The 21,594-nt window shown below is 38.1% G+C and overlaps 1 protein-coding gene and 7 non-coding genes across 8 annotated transcripts in view; 5 read left to right on the top strand and 3 right to left on the bottom strand.

Moving 5' to 3' along the window:
• The first annotated feature begins 73 nt into the window (after nucleotides 1–73).
• On the top strand, nucleotides 74–146 carry Trnak-cuu (transfer RNA lysine (anticodon CUU)). The gene has a single exon. It is a non-coding gene; the product is annotated as a tRNA-Lys (tRNA).
• Nucleotides 147–1,501: 1,355 nt separating this feature from the next.
• Nucleotides 1,502–1,574, bottom strand: Trnak-cuu (transfer RNA lysine (anticodon CUU)). The gene has a single exon. It is a non-coding gene; the product is annotated as a tRNA-Lys (tRNA).
• A 117-nt stretch (nucleotides 1,575–1,691) lies between these two features.
• Trnak-cuu (transfer RNA lysine (anticodon CUU)) lies at nucleotides 1,692–1,764 on the top strand. The gene has a single exon. It is a non-coding gene; the product is annotated as a tRNA-Lys (tRNA).
• Nucleotides 1,765–2,126: 362 nt separating this feature from the next.
• On the top strand, nucleotides 2,127–2,200 carry Trnak-cuu (transfer RNA lysine (anticodon CUU)). The gene has a single exon. It is a non-coding gene; the product is annotated as a tRNA-Lys (tRNA).
• A 1,187-nt stretch (nucleotides 2,201–3,387) lies between these two features.
• On the bottom strand, nucleotides 3,388–3,459 carry Trnak-cuu (transfer RNA lysine (anticodon CUU)). Its single transcript has one exon. It is a non-coding gene; the product is annotated as a tRNA-Lys (tRNA).
• Nucleotides 3,460–3,567: 108 nt separating this feature from the next.
• Trnak-cuu (transfer RNA lysine (anticodon CUU)) lies at nucleotides 3,568–3,640 on the top strand. Its single transcript has one exon. It is a non-coding gene; the product is annotated as a tRNA-Lys (tRNA).
• A 748-nt stretch (nucleotides 3,641–4,388) lies between these two features.
• Nucleotides 4,389–4,461, bottom strand: Trnak-cuu (transfer RNA lysine (anticodon CUU)). Its single transcript has one exon. It is a non-coding gene; the product is annotated as a tRNA-Lys (tRNA).
• An 8,366-nt stretch (nucleotides 4,462–12,827) lies between these two features.
• LOC139949290 (transmembrane protein 198-like) overlaps nucleotides 12,828–21,594 on the top strand; it is a 61,883-nt gene continuing 53,116 nt past the window's right edge. The window contains exon 1 of the mRNA XM_071947697.1: nucleotides 12,828–13,269. The gene's annotated coding sequence lies outside the window, so the exon portion shown is untranslated. The remainder of the gene's footprint in view (nucleotides 13,270–21,594) is intronic.

Here is a 21,594-nt window from a genome sequence, read left to right as displayed (position 1 = left end):
ACAGAGAAAAATTATTTCAATTTTGGTGGTTCAAAATAACTATAAATTCTCTTGAATACACCAATAAGTGTAAGCCCGGTTAGCTCAGTCGGTAGAGCATGGGACTCTTAATCCCAGGGTCGTGGGTTCGAGCCCCACATTGGGCGCACATATTTTTTTCGGAGACATTGGATTCAATTTTTCTTAGTTTAATAATGTGTAAGTATTCTTAAAAGAAAAACGGATCGATTTACAAGTGAAAGTTTGAGGAAACGGTTTTCTTCTAATGTTTCATTCTTCGCTCGGTAGAGCATAGGGCCGGGACTCTTAATCCTCTGGTCATGGGTTCTAGCCCTACATTGGGCGAACATGTACTTTTTTTGCCAATTCGGAATTAACTTTATTTATTAAAAATAACCTGGATGTGAACCAGGTATACACATCTTGTTTCCTCAAGGCCTCATACTGAGACAAAACAGATTGGGGCACTAATTTTTTTTTTGAGGAGAGGGTCAATAAAAATTTGGAGCCAGGTCAACTCAGTCGGTAGAGCATGGGACTCTTAATTCCAGGGTCATGGGTTCAAGCCCCACATTCGAGAATGGGAATTCTTTTCTCCAAAGTATATGTGTGTGGTGAACCACAAAACACAAGACGACAGGAAACTGAATTTTCTTATTAAAGTCACCTTTGTCAAAATAAAGCTTTTGCCACTAAAATATGTGTTTCGATGAGTGGAATATGAATAAACAATTAACTAAGGTTTAAAAAAATTAGTTTCCATGTTATAAACAAATTTGAAAATAAGCCTGACCCGAGAGGGCGTTGTTCGTGACGTCAATCGAGGCGCGATGAATCGCATGCAGTGCCAAACACAAGATAGTGACGCTTGGCGTATAAAAAGCTAAAAACATGCCCTCAAAGTTGAAACAATACCTGATTTTGTTCACGTTAGGCAAATGCTCCTTTAGGTTCGTTACGTCTTGCAGTTACCTTCTTCGAAATCCCCACTAGCTGGAAAAATTGTTGGGATGGCGTCACGTTTTAGAAAAGAACTTTTCTCTTCATGTCAAAATGTGTAGTGTATTCCGGATTCTCGAAGCACGACGGCTCGAAGTGTTTGCTGCACAGCGCTGGAAAAGACGGACCGGAGCACTAACGGACCGCAAACTGACCCCATCTTTAGTTGTTTTGCTGCATCCAACAGCAATACACCTGGTCGACATTGCTGGAAAAATGCAAGAAAAACCTTTTTCGAAACGTACAAACTCACGACTAGGACTTGAATGTACTTGCACGTACGGACGTGTGTTTGATGTTCGATCGAGGCAAATCTGCCTCGATTGACGTCACAAAAGGGGTAGGCGGAGTCACCCCACACAACTTTTTTTTTTGAGCATAAAAATCGTTAAAAACAATTATTTTAGTGTTCAGAAACATATACTCTAATGTTTGAAGAAAAAAAAATTATATTTCCAGGCGGACTTTAAGTTGTTTTTTAATGGAGTGAACAAAAAGCATGCGCCCGATGTGGGGCTCGAACCCACGACCCTGGGATTAAGAGTCCCATGCCCTACCGACTGAGCTAACCGGGTAGTTGCTGATGATAATCCCTGGATGTGAACCAAGTATAAACAGCTACGTCTCTGCAATCCTCATACTAATAAATAAAGATGTTTTTTTATTTTTAAGAGTCGGCAAGTCGATAAGCAGCCCGGTTAGCTCAGTCGGTAGAGCATGGGACTCTTAATCCCAGGGTCGTGGGTTCGAGCCCCACATTGGGCGCTCATATTTTTTTCGAAGACATGGGATTCAATTTTTCTTAGTTTAATAATGTGTAAGTATTCTTAAATGAAACAAGGATCGATTTACAAGTGAAAGTTTGAGGGAACAGAGTTTTCTTCAAATTTTTCATTCTTCGCTCGGTAGAGCATCGGGCCGGGACTCTTAATCCTCTGGTCATGGGTTCTAGCCCTACATTGGGCGAACATGTAATTTTTTTGCCAATTCGGAATTAACTTTACTTATTAAAAATATCTGGATGTGAACCAGGTACACACATCTTGTTTCCTCAAGGCCTCATACTGAGACAAAACAGATTGGGTACTAACTTTTTTTTTTGAAGAGAGGGTCAATAAAATTTTGGAGCCAGGTCAGCTCAGTCGGTAGAGCATGGGACTCTTAATTCCAGGGACATGGGTTCAAGCCCCCACATTCGGCGCACATTTCTTGCAAATTCGAGAATGGGAATTCTTTTCTCCAAAGTATGTGTATGATGAACCACAAAACACAAGACGACAGGAAACTGAATTTTCTTATTTCCTCAAAGCCTCATCTGAGACAAAACAGATTCTTGCTCACTCATTTTTTTTAAAGATAAAATACATAATTGTATGTAGCCCGGTTAGCCCAGTCGGTAGAGCACGGGACATGACACTTAATACCAGGGTTATGGCGCACATTTTTTGCAAGTTCGAGAATGGAAATTTGTTTCTCCAAATATGTGTATGATGACTCACAAAACACAAGACGACAGGAAACTGAATTTTCTTATTAAAGTCACCTGGAATTGGTATTTTGTCAAAATAAAACTTTTGTCACTAAGATATATGTTTCGATGAGTGGAATATGAATAAACAATTAACTAAAGTTTAAAGAAATTAGTTTCCATGTGAAAACAAATTTGAAAATAAGCCCGACCCGAGAGGGCGCTGTTCGTGACGTCAATCGAGGCGCGATGAATCGCATGCAGTGCTAACACAAGATATTGACGCTTGGCACAAGCTAAAAACATGGCCTCAAAGTTGAAACAATACCTGATTTTGTTTACGTTAGGCAAATGCTCATTTAGGTTCGTTACGTCTTGTAGTTACCTTCTTCGAATTCCCCACTAGCTGGAAAAATTGTTGGGATGGCGTCATGTTTTAGAAAAGAACTTTTCTCTTCAGGTCAAAATGTGTTGTGTATTCCGGATTCTCGAAGCACGACGGCTCGAAGTGTTTGCTACACAGCGCTGGAAAAGACGTCGGACCGGACCACTTTGCAAACTGACCCCATCGTTAGTTGTTTTGCTGCATCCAGCAGCAATACACCTAGTCGACATTGCCGGAAAAATGCAAGAAAGACCTTTTTCGAAACGTACAACTCAAGACTAGGACTTGAATGTACTTGCACGTACGTGTGTTCGATGTTCGATCGAGGCAAAGTCTGCCTCGATTGACGCCAAAAAGGGGTAGGCGGAGTCACCCCCACACAACTTTATTTATTTTTTTGAACATATAAACCGTTAAAAACAATTATTCAAACAATTATTTTAGTGTTCAGAAACACATACTCTAATGTTTGAGGAAAAAAATTACATTTCCAGGTGACTCTAAGTTGTTTTTAATGGAGTGAACACAAAGCATGCGCCCGATGTGGGGCTCGAACCACGACCCTGGGATTAAGAGTCCCATGCTCTACCGACTGAGCTAACCGGGCAGTTGCTGATGGCAAACCCAGGATGTGAACCAAGTACAGACAGCTACGTCTCTGCAATCCTCAGATAAATAAAGATGTTTTTTTTAAGAGTCACCACGTTGATAAGCAGCCCGGTTAGCTCAGTCGGTGGAGCATGGGACTCTTAATCCCAGGGTCGTGGGTTCGAGCCCCACATTGGGCGCACATATTTTTGCAAATTCGAAAATAGAAACTTAATTATTTTTTTTCTCCAAATTATGTGTACTAGGCCTATGTATTAAAGGAACACAGTGCCTTGGATCGGACGAGTTGGTCCAAAAAATGGACTCCCATAATGGCCGACCGTGTTAGTCGACGTAGTAAAAGGAAAACTGTGCAATTTCGAGGCATGTTTGTGTTGAGCAATGTTTTCTACTTTTACAACATCTTTCTAATCATATGCATTTTATAACAAAAACGGTTACAATCGCGGTTCGATGTTCGATCGAGGCAAAGTCTGCCTCGTTGACGTCACAAAAGGGGGTAGGTGGAGTCATCCCCAAACAACTTTATATACTTTTTAAACATATAAATCGTTACAAATAATTACTCAAAAACTTATTTTATTGTTCATAACTTATGTGTACTGTATATGTATCAAAGAATAACGAGTCGATTTACACAAAACGACAGTTCAAAGAAACTGACTCCTTCACAACAGGCCAAATGATTAGTTGCTCCTATTTTTTGCAAAATGCAATTATTTTGTATTGATCGATGGAGGGGGGGGGGTCGACTATTAGTGTCTGAAAGGTTTAGAATTGTTTATCTTTTCGGAATTTAACCCCATAAAAAACCCAGTACTTGTTCCTTCCAGCATCAGCTTTTTTTAGAAAGAGATAACGCGTGAAGCAAAACAATGAAATAAAATAAGTTCTATAATAAGAAGCCATATTAAACAAAAGAACATTCGCCCAATGTGGGGCTCGAACCCACGACCCTGGGATTAAGAGTCCCATGCTCTACCGACTGAGCTAACCGGGCAGTTGCTGATGGCATTCCCTGAATGTGAACCAAGTACACACATCACCATGCGTCATTGTTGTGTATAGTGAAATTAAACGATAATAATAACAACTTGTTGATCCCCAAGCTTGTGTGTTATTAACTTATTGTGGGGCCGCTTTACGGGGCAATTTTTGTTGTTGAAGAACTCAACGGTTTTCTTCAACGGGTACAAAATATAGATTGATTTGAGAACATTTTTTAGGCCTGATGATCTGTAAGGCACTGGATACGTTTGGTAATTGTGAAAGACTAGTATTCTCACTTGGTGTATCCCAAAATATGCATATATAACATTACAAACAGTGAAAATTTGGGCTCAATTGGTCCTCAAAAGTGCAAGAAAAGAATGGAGCAATTTCTCTGAATGTTTTTATTTTATTTTTTACTTTCAACATGGAGAAAGGTCAGTTTTTATGGTACCAATTATTTGGATTATTTACCAATTATGTCCAGTGCCTTTAAGATTTTTGTTTGTGCTTCTGCTTATTGCTACAGTTAATACTCCGTTAAAATTTGTCAATCTGTAATTTTGTTTAATAAGGGAGGTTTAAAATATAGAGGATAATGTCCATAGCCAACCACCACTTTTTCAATTGTTATAAAATATTTTAGATTGAATTTACTTAAATAAGATATTCCTTGTGGTAAAAATAAGTGAAAAAGTGGTGGCAGGTTATGGAAATTATTCCAAGATTACAGTGTACAGTGTAAATGTTTCCTTATTTGTATCTAATTTTGTTTACTTTGTCAAACAATATTGAGAACAATGCCATTTTGCTCAGTTTACAATTAAACTATTTTAAATGGGAAATGTTTTGGAATATCGAAAGATAACATGTTTTCATCTGTGTTTTGTTGGACGGCTATTTATCAAGTTGAACTATTCACTTTAGTCTGTAACGAATTGACAGTTGAGTGTAGATTCACTAAAATAATCTACACTTTCATCAATATAGTTTATTTCATTTAAATATCGCAATGTGGGTTCGAATCTGGTCATGGTCACTTTGGGGTAAAATTGGTACCTGTGAGGGTAGGGGTTGAAAAGCCACAAGCACTATGCTGCAGCTCAGGGCTGTCCATGGCTGTCCGAAATGGTTACAGACTATTAATTTATCATCCTCGTACACGCAACGGACGTCTGGGTACTGCACGCCGTGTGCTTGTCTGTCGGACTAGCGCACGGCGCCGTGTGCTAGTCTTCGGACTAGCGCATGGCAAACCGACGCACTATCACACGGCCGTCGTCTAGCAAAACTAAGACATGTCATGTGACGCGCTCTAAACCAATGAGCAGGCAGAATACTTGTAAGGGGTGTTATAATACAAAATATAGATTGATTTGAGATTCACTTAAACAATCTACACTTTCATCAATTATTGTTTATTTCATTTAAAATTAAAGGAAGGGTGTCATGGTCAAGAGTGTTGAATTCAAGTTCTGGTGGTTAATCATCGGAATGTGGGTTCGAATCTGGTCATGGCACTTGTGTACACCCAGGGGTATTTTATGGGTCTATGGGTAAGATGGACGCGTACGGCTCGCTGGGATATTGTTCTGTAAAAGCATTGTGCATGACGCCATTATATGTCAGTTTTTGATTTTTATTTCAAGAGGTCTACTTTCTCTAAACCATAACAGTTTGTTGGATACCTATCTTTCTGAAATGAGTAAATCAGTAACAATTACATACCCGTATGTAATTGTCTTTTAAAAGTTTTTTTTATAGAAAAGTAATAGTTTGAAATCAATAGAAGATATTGTGGAACAAGGAGTGGTCCTACATGTTGTGTATTTGTAAAACCTGAAATGAAATTTAAATTTCAGTACAGAACTTTATTTAAATTTTATGTGTTTTGATTTGTAATTAAGTATTCTTCTTGTTTCGACATTTGGTTTGCAATCAAGTGCTCCAGTATAGGTTAACTGGTTGAAGTTGAACTATTTTAACAAGTGACTCGTGACTCGTGACTCTGACTCGACCCAAATGATTCGTGACTCGGACTCAGACTCAAACAAGTGACTCTGGACTTGGACTCACCCAAGTGACTTGTGACTCATGACTCGGACTCCAATTTGACATAGGTGACTCGACTGCAACACTGCTTAATTGTATCTAATTTTGTGTCTTTTGTCTTGGCAGTTTGACAATTGGCAATTGAACTATTTTAACTGGAAAGTGTTTATGTAAATCAAAGATAACATGTTTATGCATCCAACGTTTGCACGTTAGCTGGTTAGTGGCACATTGAATCTCGCCAATGCAATAATGTAAAGCGCATTGAGACGGTTATTTTGAAATGAGCTCCATATAAGAACTAGTTATTACTACAAATAATTATTATTATGACATCATGTGGTTTGGGTCAATAAGTTGTTTTATCATGTGTTGTACTCTTTATTTATTTTACTTATCAAATAATAAACCTCAAGGTAAAAAGACTGGGCTTTTTTTCTTTGCTCAATCCCAATATTCTTTTTTGTTACTTGTAGGATCCCTTGAGAAGATGACACTCTGAGATGTGCAGGAAGATGTATGGGGAGGCAGCCCACCAGCAAGGCCTCCCCTGAAATGGCTGCTGAAGAGACTCGAGTACATAAAGTGCCATAGAAGCTTTACTGTAGTGAAATACTTGCCATCATCCTGCCATACACATATGGTAAGTTGCCGTCAAGTTTGTTGTTATTCTATCTTTAAATAAATTAGCTAACGACAGGGCCCAATTTTATGGCTCTGCTTACCGTAAGCACAGAATCGAGGTTACTGAAGCAGGGAATTCTGTGCTTACAACAAACGTATTTCACGGGTTAGCGGTGAATTTGGGCTTCTGGCGTGTGTACTCCCTGTAATACTAGGCATTCTACACTTGCAAGGCTAGTGCAGAAACATGCCGCTTGCTCGTAAGCAGGGAATCGTGATCGTAAGCACAGAATTCTGCAGTAAGCAGGGCCCAGTACCGCTAACGAAAAGGTTTTACTGAACTCCTGTATTTGAGATTTGCGTCCAGAATTCAAACTGAGCTATCTACATTGTAGACCTATGTCGGTGTCCCTATTTTGTACATACATCGTTTTAAATTGTCGTGTAGCCAGGGATCATATGACACAGTTGGTAGAAATGTCTACACGTTAATCTGGAGGTGGTTGGTTCGAGTCCAACTTTAGTCAATTTTGTTTTTCAACCCGAAATTGTTTTCTTTACAGGTCTAAAAGAGACATAAGAAAATGAGGTGATGGAAAACCTCTTCAGTTATTTGTGTTTTGCTCAGATGTTGCCTAGCGACAAGGGATGCTCAGGTAATACTGCTCAGAATTATTGTAACAACAAATCCTTATGTAAAAGGTAAATCAAACATTGAAAGGGGCAGCAGTGTAGACAGACTCATGAGCAGGCCTGGAATTTCATGTTGGAAGGGCAAGGCCATTTGCATTTTGCAAAGGGCACTTCAATGGGAAACTTTTGAAGGGCACCAAGGCCAAGACATGGGGCAATGGAGACCGATAGTCTCCGTAGCCTGCATTTTATTCCAGGCCTGAGTGCAGATGCTATGGAGAAGGTATTTTGATGGTGTTTATGTAAAACCTTTGATCAAAGTTCGTTGCATCAGAACAACAATGTCAAATCTGCATGTAGATCCTGCAAATATTACGAAAGTGCCCCATGCAAAAGCTGTGCAATTTTGTCCATACATTCTCGTTACTTTAACCATGTCTGATGATGCACACAAAGTCAAATTTTATTAAAACTATAGCTTATGGTGGCCAATTAACAAACGCCCAGAACAACTCAGAGTATCCATTTTTCATATGGTCAGTTGACCATATTTTGTGAACCGGGATATCTATTGTGCCGCCTGCACAGGCTAGGCAGGCACCTATACTGTGCTATGCTTTGAATCCCTCTTAAAAATATATGGAGGGTACTGGAATTCATGCTTTAAATTTCCCTTTTTCTGGGGGATATTGTGTAATTCCGGATTCCAGACCTTTTTTTTTTGTCCTTAATTTACAAATGATCGAGTAGGTTGCCATCACTGTATTTGGCACAAAGAGAGGTTGTCCGAATGGTAGATTATTAATATTAGATTATCATTCTTAGCCTTGGCCAAGGTTTTACGATAAAGAGTGAACTCATACCTATTTTTAACACAAAACAGAAGTAAGTTCATTATGTTTCCATAATAAATCTGAGGGGTGGAATGTCTCGATTACCTACAGAGGTGAGGTAACCAATTATTATGTCTACTAGTTATTTGTTTTTCTTTGATTTTTGTTTATCTTGTAGTACTTTGATAACATCTTCTCCACATCGGGAGAGATTGAAAGAGAACAGGTGATGAGGAGGGTGACTCCATTACAATGTGAGCATGAGGCGACCATGCACGGACACATGTTTATGCCAGACCGCAACACTGAATGCATGCATCAAGGACATTCACCAAAGAGCCACTGCAAACAAGATGATGCTAAATGCTGAAAAGCATTGGTTCTTCATTTTACATCAAGATTTTCACAACAGCCACTTCCAGTCATTTGCACACAAATCTAATTGCAATGTGTCTCTTGAAGAAGGTTTTGATGACCATGTGATTGAAATTGTTGAAGTTTTGAGATGTGATGAATTTTCAACAAGGTTTGATAAAAAGTACCAAGTTTGACTTTTTATTGTTGAATCATCCCACATGCCTAAAGGGGACACGTCGCTTTTGAGTTGAGTGTTACTGTTTTGGGCTTTAGAAAGTGCTTGCTGTATAATTGGATGTGGTTGAAAATATGTTTTAAAATAAAAAAGTAATGATCCACACAGGTAAAGATGTACCTGGAAATTGTTTGGTTTTCTTTCTATTACTCTCTTGAAGTAACACAGTCTCTCATTTTGTTTAAGCAAATTATGGACTCCTAAAAATGGCGGACTAAATTATTTTAGTTCATAAAGTAAATGGAAATTTTGACTCCACAAAACACAAAGTAAACCACACCGTTTTGAGGCACCTTTTAGTGTTGATAATTATACACTACTTCCAAAACATGTTTCCAACTAGGGCCCTATTTCATAAAGCTGTTAGGCAGAAAACACTTCTTGACAAAGTTATTTGCTATGTTATTTTGGTTGGAAACCTGTTTCTGTTAAGCAATACTTTTCTGTGCTGAGCAAGTTGTTTTGCTTTTATGCTTTACTAAATTGGGCCCAGATTCATATCATACATGTTGGCAATTCCACACTAATGGACTAATTAAAGGGATAACTTTGTAAGACAGGCATCTGTTATTGTTAACCACAATCCTCATGTGCTTCTGAATGCACACAGACAAAAATACAAGACAACATACTTATTTTGTTTCTAACTATCCAAACTTTCTTTCATTTGTGCCCATAGTGTGAATATTGCCCATGTACTGTAACAAATGCTTTTTTTCAGAGTCCAAAGCGTCAAATCTAAAAGCAATGTTTCTCTTGGAGAAGGTTTTGATGAAAATTGTGATCGAAATTGTTGAAATTTGAGATGTGATGAATTTTCAACAAGGTTTGATAATAAGTACTTCTACTGAGCGTGACCTTTTAATGTTGAATAACCTCACATGCTTAAAGGGACATGTTGCATTTGGGTTTGGTGTTTTGTGCTTTAGGAAGCTCTTGCTATGAAAAGAATAGGCCTTACATGGTTGGAAAGATTTTCCAATTTTTGAAAAAATAAATAATCATACCCCCACATAAATATACCTGAAAATTGTTTGGTTTTCTTGTTTTACCCTCTTGAACTAACACAGTCTGCCATTTTGTTGAAGCAAATTCTGGACTCCTCAAATTAGCAGACATTTTTGTTCACAAAGTAAATGGAAAACTTTGCAGTTTTGAGGCAAATAGTATGAATGATAATTTTAAAACATGTTTCCCAACCAGATTCGTGTCCACAAACACTTCACAGTCTAAAGAGCCAAATATATAAGCAGTGTGTTTCTTAAAGTTTTTAATAAATATTTTTATTGTTGAAAATTGAGATGTGATGAATTTTTACAAAGACAGATTTTGATTTTGTGTACTGAGCTGCCTGACCTTCTAATTGAATTCGGTACATTATACAATTATTGCACTCTGTGACGGGATCCATGGCGCTTTGTACACACGAGGGGGGAAATGGAACCTGAGGCGAAGCCGAGTTAAGCAATACTTATACTTATAATTAGAAATATTTCATAAAAATTAAGAAGTATAAAAATATGTTTGGCCTATCATTATATTTAAAAAAGAGGTATGATAAGACACAAGTAAAATTCCCCTATAAAGTAGTAGAAATTTTCTTACACAAACTGCAAAGGAAAGTTCATTTTCTAACTTTTTGTTTCACTTTAGTTCACTTAATTATGCTAGAAAGATGTCTTTTTTAAACGGTGATTATTATTAATTTCTGAGATAATGTCCAAAAAACAATTGTTTATTTTAATTTTGCACTTAAAAACTCATTATTAAGCTTTCCATCAAGTATCCACTGTACAAACAGTTTTACGATTTTTTGAAAATGTTACATCTGTAATTCAGTAATTGCTAATAGCCTATTAATATTATTTGTTTAAAAAAAACAGATTAAGTATGTTTGATAAATTGAGCGACGTTAATAAAATCATTGACCAAAAATTTGAACTTTGTGCATGAGTTTATTATTATTGATGACATTTTTCCTCAAGCAGACTTGACTTTATATTATTATTCCAATACAATAATTAAGCCATTACATAAAGAATCCTTAATTATATTCTTGGAGGCCACTTCGCTGGTGGGCGACATTGGCCGGGGGCGACATTGTCAGTAGGTTCTACTTTATATTCTGTCCAATACAATAATTGAATTCGCAAAAGCCATTATACTACCGTAAGAATCCTTACTTATTTTCTTGGGGCGACTTTGCTAGGGGCCGACATTGTCTGTGGGCGACATTGTCAGGGGGCGACTTTGCCAGGGGACGACATTGTTTAGGGGCAACATTGTCAGGGGGCGACTTTGTAACGACCGGGGGCGAGCCGCTTTGTTGGTGGTGAGCTTGCTAGGTGGAGAGATGACCAGCATTCAGAGCCACCCTCATTCATTTAATCACCGCCCCGCCCCCGTTCATGTATTTTTTTCCCCATGAAAGATAAGGCTACTTAGCAAAATGGGCGTGTTTTACCTTCTTTTGCAAGGGCCATGCGCAACCACCAAGCATGAACATAATAATGTGCAATTGCCCATGGACATGTACGTCTGTTTATAATGGAATACAAGGTGGAGATGTCCAAATTCAAATCAAAAAGGTAGAGATTCATGAGTATGTCAAATCATAGAGCAAGGAAGATTAAAAAAAAAAATAATAATAATCTGCCTAATAATCTCAAGAAAGTAAACAGCCCCATATATATATGGACATCACTAGTTTAATTGTTTTCACTCTCAAACCATGGAGGTAGAAATATGCATGGATGAAGAAGATTGAGCCATCGAGGTAGCTCAAACATTAATTAATGCTGTAACCATGACGCAGGAGTTCACACGAGTTACTCACCGTCGCTTAAAGGACTCTTAGGGTTATCTTTGTGATGGTGAAATCGACGATCTGTTTCTGGGATAAGTCATGGTTTGCCTTATTGAAGTTGTCTCGTGTGATTGTGTGGTAAGGGTCAACACTACATGAAAAGCATCTGTTCAATTTGAACTTTGTTTACTTGGTAGTCTGGCAGGCAAGATACTGCACTGGTCATATGGGAAAGTTGACATTTTGTGTCATAATTTCCACATAAATCCAAGAGTTATAAAAGTAAAAGCTGATGAGATGTGCCCCTTTCTTCATATCAAAAGTTGGATTAACAGGCTTTCGAGCTACAGTGTTTAATTATACTTTTGTTGATCCTGGCCATCACATTAGGGTTGTTTTATAATTTCCTGTGCCCTTATTGTTTTTCTTGCTTTGTATTTACTTTTGAACATGTACTTATAATTATCTATTTGACATACTGTCTGCTTGTATTTGTATTTGTTTATTGGCCAAATAAAGAATAAGAATAAGAATAAGATAAGAGTTTGTCCAGATGCTGTATAGGCTTTGATAAGTAGCATAGATGTAGAGTGGGACAGTGCAATCTCCATTTTAATATGAGATTTAATGTTTTATTCTATTAGGCTGTGTACAAATCATGCCTGCAGGAAGTCCAGGCTTGGTGGCTCTTTTGTAAACATGTGATGTCACAGGTCACATCGTCTATTTCATGATCGCATTCAAAATCTAGTTTTTTTGTTGCTGAAAATTGAAGGAGGCCCTCGTTTAATAACCGAAACTAAAGAGGGCGCTGCATAACTAAACCGTGAGTTTCTTTCTTGCATCATCGATGTTGATGATCCCATGCAAAAAAGTGCAATGCTGCAATGCGCGCACACACACACACCGTACACGACTGACATACACTAGCCTAGTTGTTGTATTTCAGCAGTTTAGTTTTAAGAAACGTGACAGGACTCCTCCCTTCTTCTGTGAATTTTGTGAAGCTTCTTGGAAACAGCTACCATCATGAGAGTTTGATATTGGTTGGGTTTGGGTACAAAGGAACCTGTTTCTGTTTCTACTCTCTTTCAAACTCAAGTCAAAGTGACGGGGGACCGTTGCAGTGGTCTCGTCTGGTGCAACCGTCACCGCCGGCAGTCGTACTCGTAGGCCGTGGAAAGTTACAGAGTGGCCGGTGTAGTTGAGCTGCCAGCAGGATCAACAGACTCGGAAGAACAGCAAGGCGTAGGGTGGATTGGAATGAAAGTTTGAAAGGTAGGTGGAATTATCGAGGATAACTTTCCGTATGGCGCCACCACTTTTTCACTCATTTTTACAAAAAAGGATATCTCATTGAGGTAAATTAGATACTAAATTATTTCATATCGAATGAAAAAGTGGTGGCGCCATACGGAAACTTTTCCATTATCGATATAAAATGTTGAACTGACATGGTTGAGCCAACCATACTCAGTCAGTCTACAACAAACAAGGAATTCTTTGGTAGAATCATATGTGATGGAGGTGTAGAATGGACAAAAATGGTTGAAATAAAGACAATTTATTTAAAAACTTGTTTTAATTGATAAAACTTTTTTATTTATTTTAATTTTAAAATGTTCAACTATTTTTGTGTGTAAATGTATTGTTTTTGTACCGATAACTAATATTTAATAATAGTATTAATAACTAGATAGAGATGTTTTGGCACTCGCTGTTTTTTTTACCTCCATTTAATAATACGAGTTGATCTAAAACTAACTTTATCAAATTAATGGCCGATAAGGAATGGGAATCATATCATCCCATCATCAGTCCTCCGGATCAAGGGTTGCAGTTATCACAAATATTGACATTATTGGAGGGAAGCCTCATTGCCTTTTTGTATAAAGCATGGTAGATGTAATTTAACTTTTAAAAGAAGAATGAAAATCAACAGACCCACAGTCATTATTCTTTTAGTATTACTTATTAGCCCCATGCGGCACAGCACCTTGTTCGCTGGGCTACTTACTTGTTTTGACTCTCTTTTTTTAACACCGGTCTTGTAATTTTACAGCCATTATACACTTATTTTTTCAAGCTTTTTTGATGGGCAAAAAAATGTTGACCAGTAGTACAGCGAAAAACTGTCTGACCCTGTAAACGATTTCAATATCGCATACATTTCATGTTTTATTGTGTAATGTCAATCAACCTTGTAAGTTATTATTATTAAAACATACTTTATGATGCAGTACTGACTTTGAACGTAGTACGCAAGTCATGGCGGCATTCCATCCTTTCTGTCATGTGATTGTGGAGATGGGAGAGGCGTTAACAAAGCCAAGCGTACAACACCCTCCAACATGTATATATGCGGGATATCATCCAGCTGTTACTATAACCCTTACAATTCCACAGAAGTTCTTCATAATGCACCATTTGACTCCCTGCCTATAGTCACAGTTGCAGGGGTGTCAACACCACTCAACTGTGAAAAATTTGTTGGTGATTATAAAAGTTTAATTGTGAAATAGGAATTTGAAACCTTGTATGAGGCTACTGTTTGACCGTGCACAAAAAAATATATGGATAATCGAGACTAAGGTTTTATGCTTGGCTAGAGCATTGAGTAAGAGTTGGATCGTTGCGAGCAGAGCATTAATTTTGACAATGCCAACAAATCATTTGTGAATGTTCCTAGTACTAGGTGTAGTACACACGCACCTGGCCCCAATATCATACTGATCATACAGCTGCTCAGAGAATTATGTTTTAATACAAATATTTATTTAAAAAGCAGGATAGGCCCACTGTGTGGATCACAGATTGTACACTTGACAATACTTTGGCTGTTGACCTTAATTACTGTCATAAAAGCATATTTTTGTTATGCTTCTATAGCTACTTTTTGTACTACAGCTGCTCTTTTTAATGGGAGCCCTGATTGGCCTACTGTGCTGGGGAAAGGCAACTTTCCTTAGCTGCCCAACACAGCAAAATGCACCAAACAGGAAGGATGAGTTGTATTTTGTAGTAACCCTGGCAATCAACTCAAATCCCCAATACCCTGATACACTATGCTGTGTTTAGCAGGAGGGTTCTCTATGTAACCTTGGCATAATGTGCAATCCCAGTCCCCAGCCAGCAAACTTCAAAACATTGTTAGGCATTTAGCAGGTGTATGCAAAAGTTAATGCAGACGTTAACCAGTTCACTTCCCGTACAATGCAAACAAATTTAATGGCATTTTGCTGCATATAGCAAGGTTTCATTGAAACACTGCATAATGTACATCAATAGGTTACATGTTGCATTTTTTCATTTCAACTGTTATAAATACATTTTACTGCATTTAGCAGGTTTTCATTTTAATGTTTGATGCATTTACAGTAGCACGGTTTGCATTGCAACTAGTTGGTGGTAAGGATTAATAGTGGACTACTGGACTACATGGAGGCTGTATGGTATAAGTGTGAAGAATTGACACAGACCAATAAGTACAGTACAGTGTGCAATGCATTTAATTCATGCTTGAAATTGCGTTGAGTCCATAATGATATTAATAATAATATTTAAAATTTATATTGCGCCCCTTACATACAAAATGATCAGAGGTTAAAAAGCACAGAGTGGAAGAAAAAGACTGGTCACCAGGCCAGTGGCTTAAAGCCATTGGACCCTTTCGGAAAACAGTAATGTCCAAGGCCCACACTTCGTGTATCACAACTTCTATATCAAATAACAAACCTGTGAAAATTTGGGCTTAATCGGTCATCGGAGTCGGGAGAAAATAACGGGAAAACCCACCCTTGTATCCGCGCGTTTCGCCGTGTCATGACATGTGTTTAAAATAAATCCGTAATTCTCGTTAACGAGAATTGATATTGTTTTACTGTTTTCTCAAAAAGTAAAGCATTTCATGGAATAATATTTCAAGAGAAGTGTTTCACCACTACCTTCTGTAAACCCTGTAAGTTATTATTTTTTTCTGTACCGACTTTAACAAAAGTATGGGGATTAATACGTCTGCCCCGCCAACAGAGAACTAATTAATTACTTATTACATAGGCCTATCTCTGCTGGCATCGGTAATGTTTTGACCTTTTCAGGAGACAGACGTCCATAATTATATAGAGAATAAAGTGCTTACTGTAGCTACATTTTGTGCTTAAGCAGCTCTATGAAATTGGGCCTGGTCTGATGGAGTTGTTACATTTATAAATGTAGAATCAGTCTAGCGGTGTCTAAAAGTAAAAAGCCCCTTTTTAAAACGCCTTGTGGAAGGGTGTTCATTTGCAATAAAGGCAGGTCATGATGGTGGTCACGGTCAGGGTGGTAGGGTCATCACGATTCCTTCTTTAACGTTGTCAAGCAGCTCAGCTCATCCTTGCTCCCGGCTTCTGTGTCGTCTTGTTGGTCGATCTCCATGGCCGATAATGATGTCATCTCAAAATCTCAAGGGGAGGTCAAATTCTTGGATGTGGATCAAATGACTTAGTAAATAGTAATGATAAGATAATAGGGTGATATATAAGAGGGATGCTGGGTTGTCTTAGGGACGTGTAGACCGGCTTCATTTTTGAAAGGGCAAGGGTATGTTCTCCTTGGTTAAAGACACTGTGGACACTTTTGGTAATTGTCAGGACCAGTCTTCTCACTTGGTGTATCTCAATATTGAATAAAATAACAAACCTGTGAAAATTTGAACTCAATTAATCCTCAAAGTTGCAAGATAATAATGAAAGAAAAAAACACCCTTATCACACGAAGTTGTGTGCTTTCAGATGCTTGATTTCGAGACCTCGAAATTTAAATCTGAGGTCTCAAAATCAAATTCGTGGAAAATTACTCCTTTCTCGAAAAACTACTGTACATGTACTTCATACAAGGTTTTATACTATCAACCTCTCCCCATTACTCGTAATCAAGTAAGGTTTTGTGCTAATAATTATTTTGAGTAATTACCAATTAGTGTCCACTGCGGCACCCTATGAGGAAAATGTAAATTTTTACATGCTGAGCATTTGAAGGGCACCAAGAAAATGATGAGGAGGAAAGGAGGCAATCGTCTTCGCTGCATCCGTCAAGTCTCAGGCCTGCATGCAAGCTCAGCGCACATGAAAGAAATTAAGTTGGAAACTCGCTTGAGTTGGTTTTGAAATTAGGTTCACAGTGGGAGGTGTAGTTGTCACACCCTGTTTTTCAAAATTTGTTGAATTCCGTCTCAGGTGTATCTTTCATACACGTGTATTGTACATGTACATTGAAATTGTGTTGTGTAATTTGGAAGAACTGTTTTTCAACCTACACCTAGGGGAGGGTTATATTAGCTCATTGTTCAAAATGGGGACTAAACTGCTGTTACTGCTTGCAATAGCTTCATTCAACTTTGTTGTTCAAGCTACTGTGCATCGTCACAGTTCAGCCTAAGTGGTGTTAGGTAAGACATACCCTCACAGAGAAGTAATACTTTTAAGAGAAAGTAGTCTAGAATCTTTTGTTTCGGCTGTTCAAATCCTATATAAGAAATATGTACAATATTTACCTTGCGCCAATAAAACTAACATGAAAAATGCATCATATGGTGTTTTTGAGAAATTGCTAAAAATCTGGAGTGTTTTTTCCATGCAGGAACATTAAGTCCGTTATTTGAATACACAATCTGATATTAAAATGTACAGTCAATTGGAGAAAATTTCTGTGTGCCTACTTATTTATGTATGTACATGTAGCTCTTCTACATGTAGCGTGATTTGTCGTGCAATATTTCAAGGCAAGTAATGTGTGTACTCAGTAGATTGACCCTCTCACAAATTAATAGTAATACCCTAAAAATAAATCCCAAACCACAAGCCATGTTTTCACCATGCCAGCTGTTCAATTCATCACTTCGCCTTTCTGACAACAAACCCCTGTTCCCTTTTTGATCTCCTCTGTGGTCACAAGCCAGTCCGGGTAATACGGGATCGGGCGGGATTGCGCCCTTTATTGCCAGATCAGACCCCGCCCTGGATCAAAGAGCAATCAGATGTAAGTGGGAACGGGAGGGTGATAAAGATCCAGCCCAACATGTTTTATCCCCTTCTGAAAACAGATCAAAGATCCTTTCAGAGCAATCACATCAGGGCCATCATCTCATACAGCTGCTCTAGAGTAGGAATTATTGCTTAAAATGCAGGACGTACTTTTGATAATTACTCCCCAAGTGAATGACCATAAAAACTTATGTTATGAGCACTTTAGAGCTGTTGATACATGTAGTATGAAACATCCCTTTGCCAAAGGATACAAAGCGCCAGGTACTGCAAGGAGTGGGGAGAATTTTGAGATATAAGACCTGATCCTTAAGCACCATGTAATGGTTTACAAGGTGCTGTGGCGCAATATGCTGCCAATCCAGCCAGGAACACCGGGGCGAACCCCTTCTCTTTTCACAAAGTGCACTGGGTTCTTTTACATGCGTTTACACAACACATGGGACCAACGGCTTTACGTCCCATCCAAAGGACAAAGCAATGGTTAAGTGTCTTGCTTAAGGACACAAGTGTCACGGCTGGGGATTCGAACCCACACTCTGCTGATCAGAAACACCAGAGTTTGAATTCGGTGCTCTTAACCGCTCGGCCACGACACTCCCTAGAATTGCCCCTCTTTGAAGTGATATAAGTTTTATAGAAAACGGTAAGTTTTCCCTCACAAATTTAGCTATCTGAAAGCACACAATTCTATGCAAAAAGGCTGGCTTTTCTTCTTTTTCTTTTAACGTTTTTCTTTAAACTTTGAAGACTAATTGAGCCAAAATTTTCACAGTTTTTCTATTTTTGTTTTTTAAGGATACTGGTCTTTGAAAATTACTAAAAGTATACCCTGCCTTTAAACAGTTTCTGCTAAGCAACTATAAACAGCATACCAGTTACAGATTGTAATATTACATGGTATTTTTGGCTGGTAACCTTATTTGGGTAAGCATCATTTTGTTGTGCTTGAAGCAGCTCTATTACAGGCCCTAGTCGTAGGCCTAATGCAAGGGACCACCCGCTCCCTTAGGGTTTCAGAAATCTGACGCACCTCCTACATGTCCTAATTGTCAATTCATTAAGTGGAAGATAACCCTGGGGGTGATGAGTCGGCCTGGCCAAGACGGACGATGACGGCTTGTTTGAAGAGCAATTCTTGAATTGGCACCGGTCGCTCCATTTCTGAATCCAACTGTCATAGAAATGTCAAATGTGTGGTTGTGGTTCGGTCTCCAAATAAGAACAAGTCAAGGGGAATATATTTGGCGGGTGTTGGTTGGATGGGATTCCGAGATGCGTCGGTATGGTTTGGGAGAGAAAGGGTATCCCTTGAGTCACATGATGACTGTTTTTTTAGTAGGATTTGAGGACAAACTTCACGTTGAACAAACTTTTCCTCAGTCTATAGTATATAGTAAAATGATTACATTTTCCATTAAAAAAAATACACATAAAATATCCTCAATACGCTGATGTATTCAGGGTTTAAAATTATCACTGGACCACAGACCCAAAGCCAGCGAATATAGTGTCGGGCCAGTAAACTTACAAGTTCGGCAGTCATTAATAACACCTCGCTGCCTTTTAAATTTTAACTGATAAATTATACAAATATCTTTCAATTCTATTGAGTATTGAAGTTATTATTAATTACCCATTTAAGAATATTAGATAAATCTTTTAGTTCTTGTTCAAAAAAAAAAACCTCAAATGTGAAATTGTGTTGATAGTGTCCTTCTCATTTTGCTTGCAGTCTCGTAACATCTTCTCTGGTCCAGTAGAAGTTTTAAGCTATACAAGCCCTGCACAGTTTTGGGGACTTTCTCGAGCTCTGGAACATGCTTTGCTAATATTTTAGTTTTAAGGAACGATTTCATCAAGCAATTTTTCCCAAAATATTTGGACCTGGTCTGTGCACACTTCATGAGTTTAGTATTTCTGATACATTTTGTGTAGCATTTTGCCATGTTGTAAGGGAATTCATCCCCAGTGAACCCCATCATATTTTCGGCTAACTGCCACTGCCAGTCCCACATTTTCCAATCCTCTTTCCCTTCGCTACGAAAATGCCAGAAGCCTTAAAGTTAGGAATTTACGATAATAGGATTTCTCTTCCCAGTGATTTGACAGAGTAATCTCGTCCCAAGTGCTTCGATAGGAACGTAAATCTGGCTTTAAGTGGCGGACCGGTACTGAGATCGTTTCTAGATGACGGACATCCTCAAGCTGTACTCTCAGGATGTTTTGATAAGCTTAGTTCTTAAAGTGCACATTTATTAAAGAATTTTTCGTCAATTTAAAATGAGCAACCAGAACCATTTAAGCTTGGGCGATATCATGATATTATTGAATATCGCGATATTAATTTGGAAACGATTTCGGTATCGGATGGATTTGGTTTAATCGAAATAACGATCTAACGCGATATATCGCGATATATCGTGATATATCGATATTTCGATTAAATATCACAGAATCACGATGTATTTACTAGCTGAGACATCTTGCACCCCCATAGGTTTGGAGTAAAACCAGAAGAATAGGTCATTAGTACACCTCTCTTATGCTCTGTCTGTGTCTTCAATAACTTTCACTTGGAGTTTGAAGACTAATGATGTCAAATTTAATTAATCGAGATTATATCGAATATCGCGATATATTGTCGGCTATATATCGTGAAAAAATAAATCGATATCGCCCAAGCCTAATTAGAACCATTTATAATATAAAATACATTTAAAGGCAATTTTGACAAAAAAATATAATATGAAATTAGTGCTTAAGGGGCCTTTAGAAACAAAAAATATTTTGACCCACCCAACTATAAATTTTTAAAAATTAAATGGCTTCATATTAATATTATATTCACTGAAGAATAAAGCAATGCCTCAAATGAACCAAATATTAGATCAAATGGCTTTTCCTGACAAAAACAAACAACTTTGTAGTAAAATTGAGAAAGAAATTGACAATCTTGGTCAGCTGCAATCTTGTTCTTCTTTTTCATTTAAACTAATAACTAATTCTTATGATTTTCAGTTACTTCTTTTGTGACCCACCCACCCACAATTTCTAAGAATTGATTGGTAAGCAATATTAAATCAGTCTGCAAACTGGCAAGAATGCAGTCGTCAAGGGCTCAAAATGAACACTGGATCACACACCCCAAGACCGAGGAATGAAAAATCTCAATATAGGGACCAGCTTGGTTTAAGTTTGCATGTACAATACTTGCACCGTCTATTGGCATAAAATGATCGAAGTGTTCACTGAGAAAGTAGCAAGTTGAAACGGGACCGGAAACGTACACTATTATCATAAACTTCAATGGTGCAAAATTTGTACTACAATTTTTGCCAAATTGAAACCACTCCTACAGTGTAGGCCTGCTGTAAAGTACTACTTTCTGAATTCCATGGTCACAGTTGACTGGTTAGGTTATTGTTGATTTTCCTCTATTGTTGTGGATTCAGAGTAAACCCTAAATTTGTCCTTAATTTGTCCCATGGCCCAGCAGGGAACTGGGGTCTGGTTTCATCCTATGGGAACTCTCATTGTGTCCAGGGTTGACTTTGATCTGCATCAATGAACAATAATA

The sequence above is a fragment of the Asterias amurensis genome, chromosome 16 (assembly GCF_032118995.1).
Source record: "Asterias amurensis chromosome 16, ASM3211899v1".
Taxonomy (NCBI): Eukaryota; Metazoa; Echinodermata; class Asteroidea; order Forcipulatida; family Asteriidae; genus Asterias; species Asterias amurensis.
The sequence above is the reverse complement of the archived record's forward strand: the minus strand, read 5'-3'. Positions and strand labels throughout refer to the sequence as shown.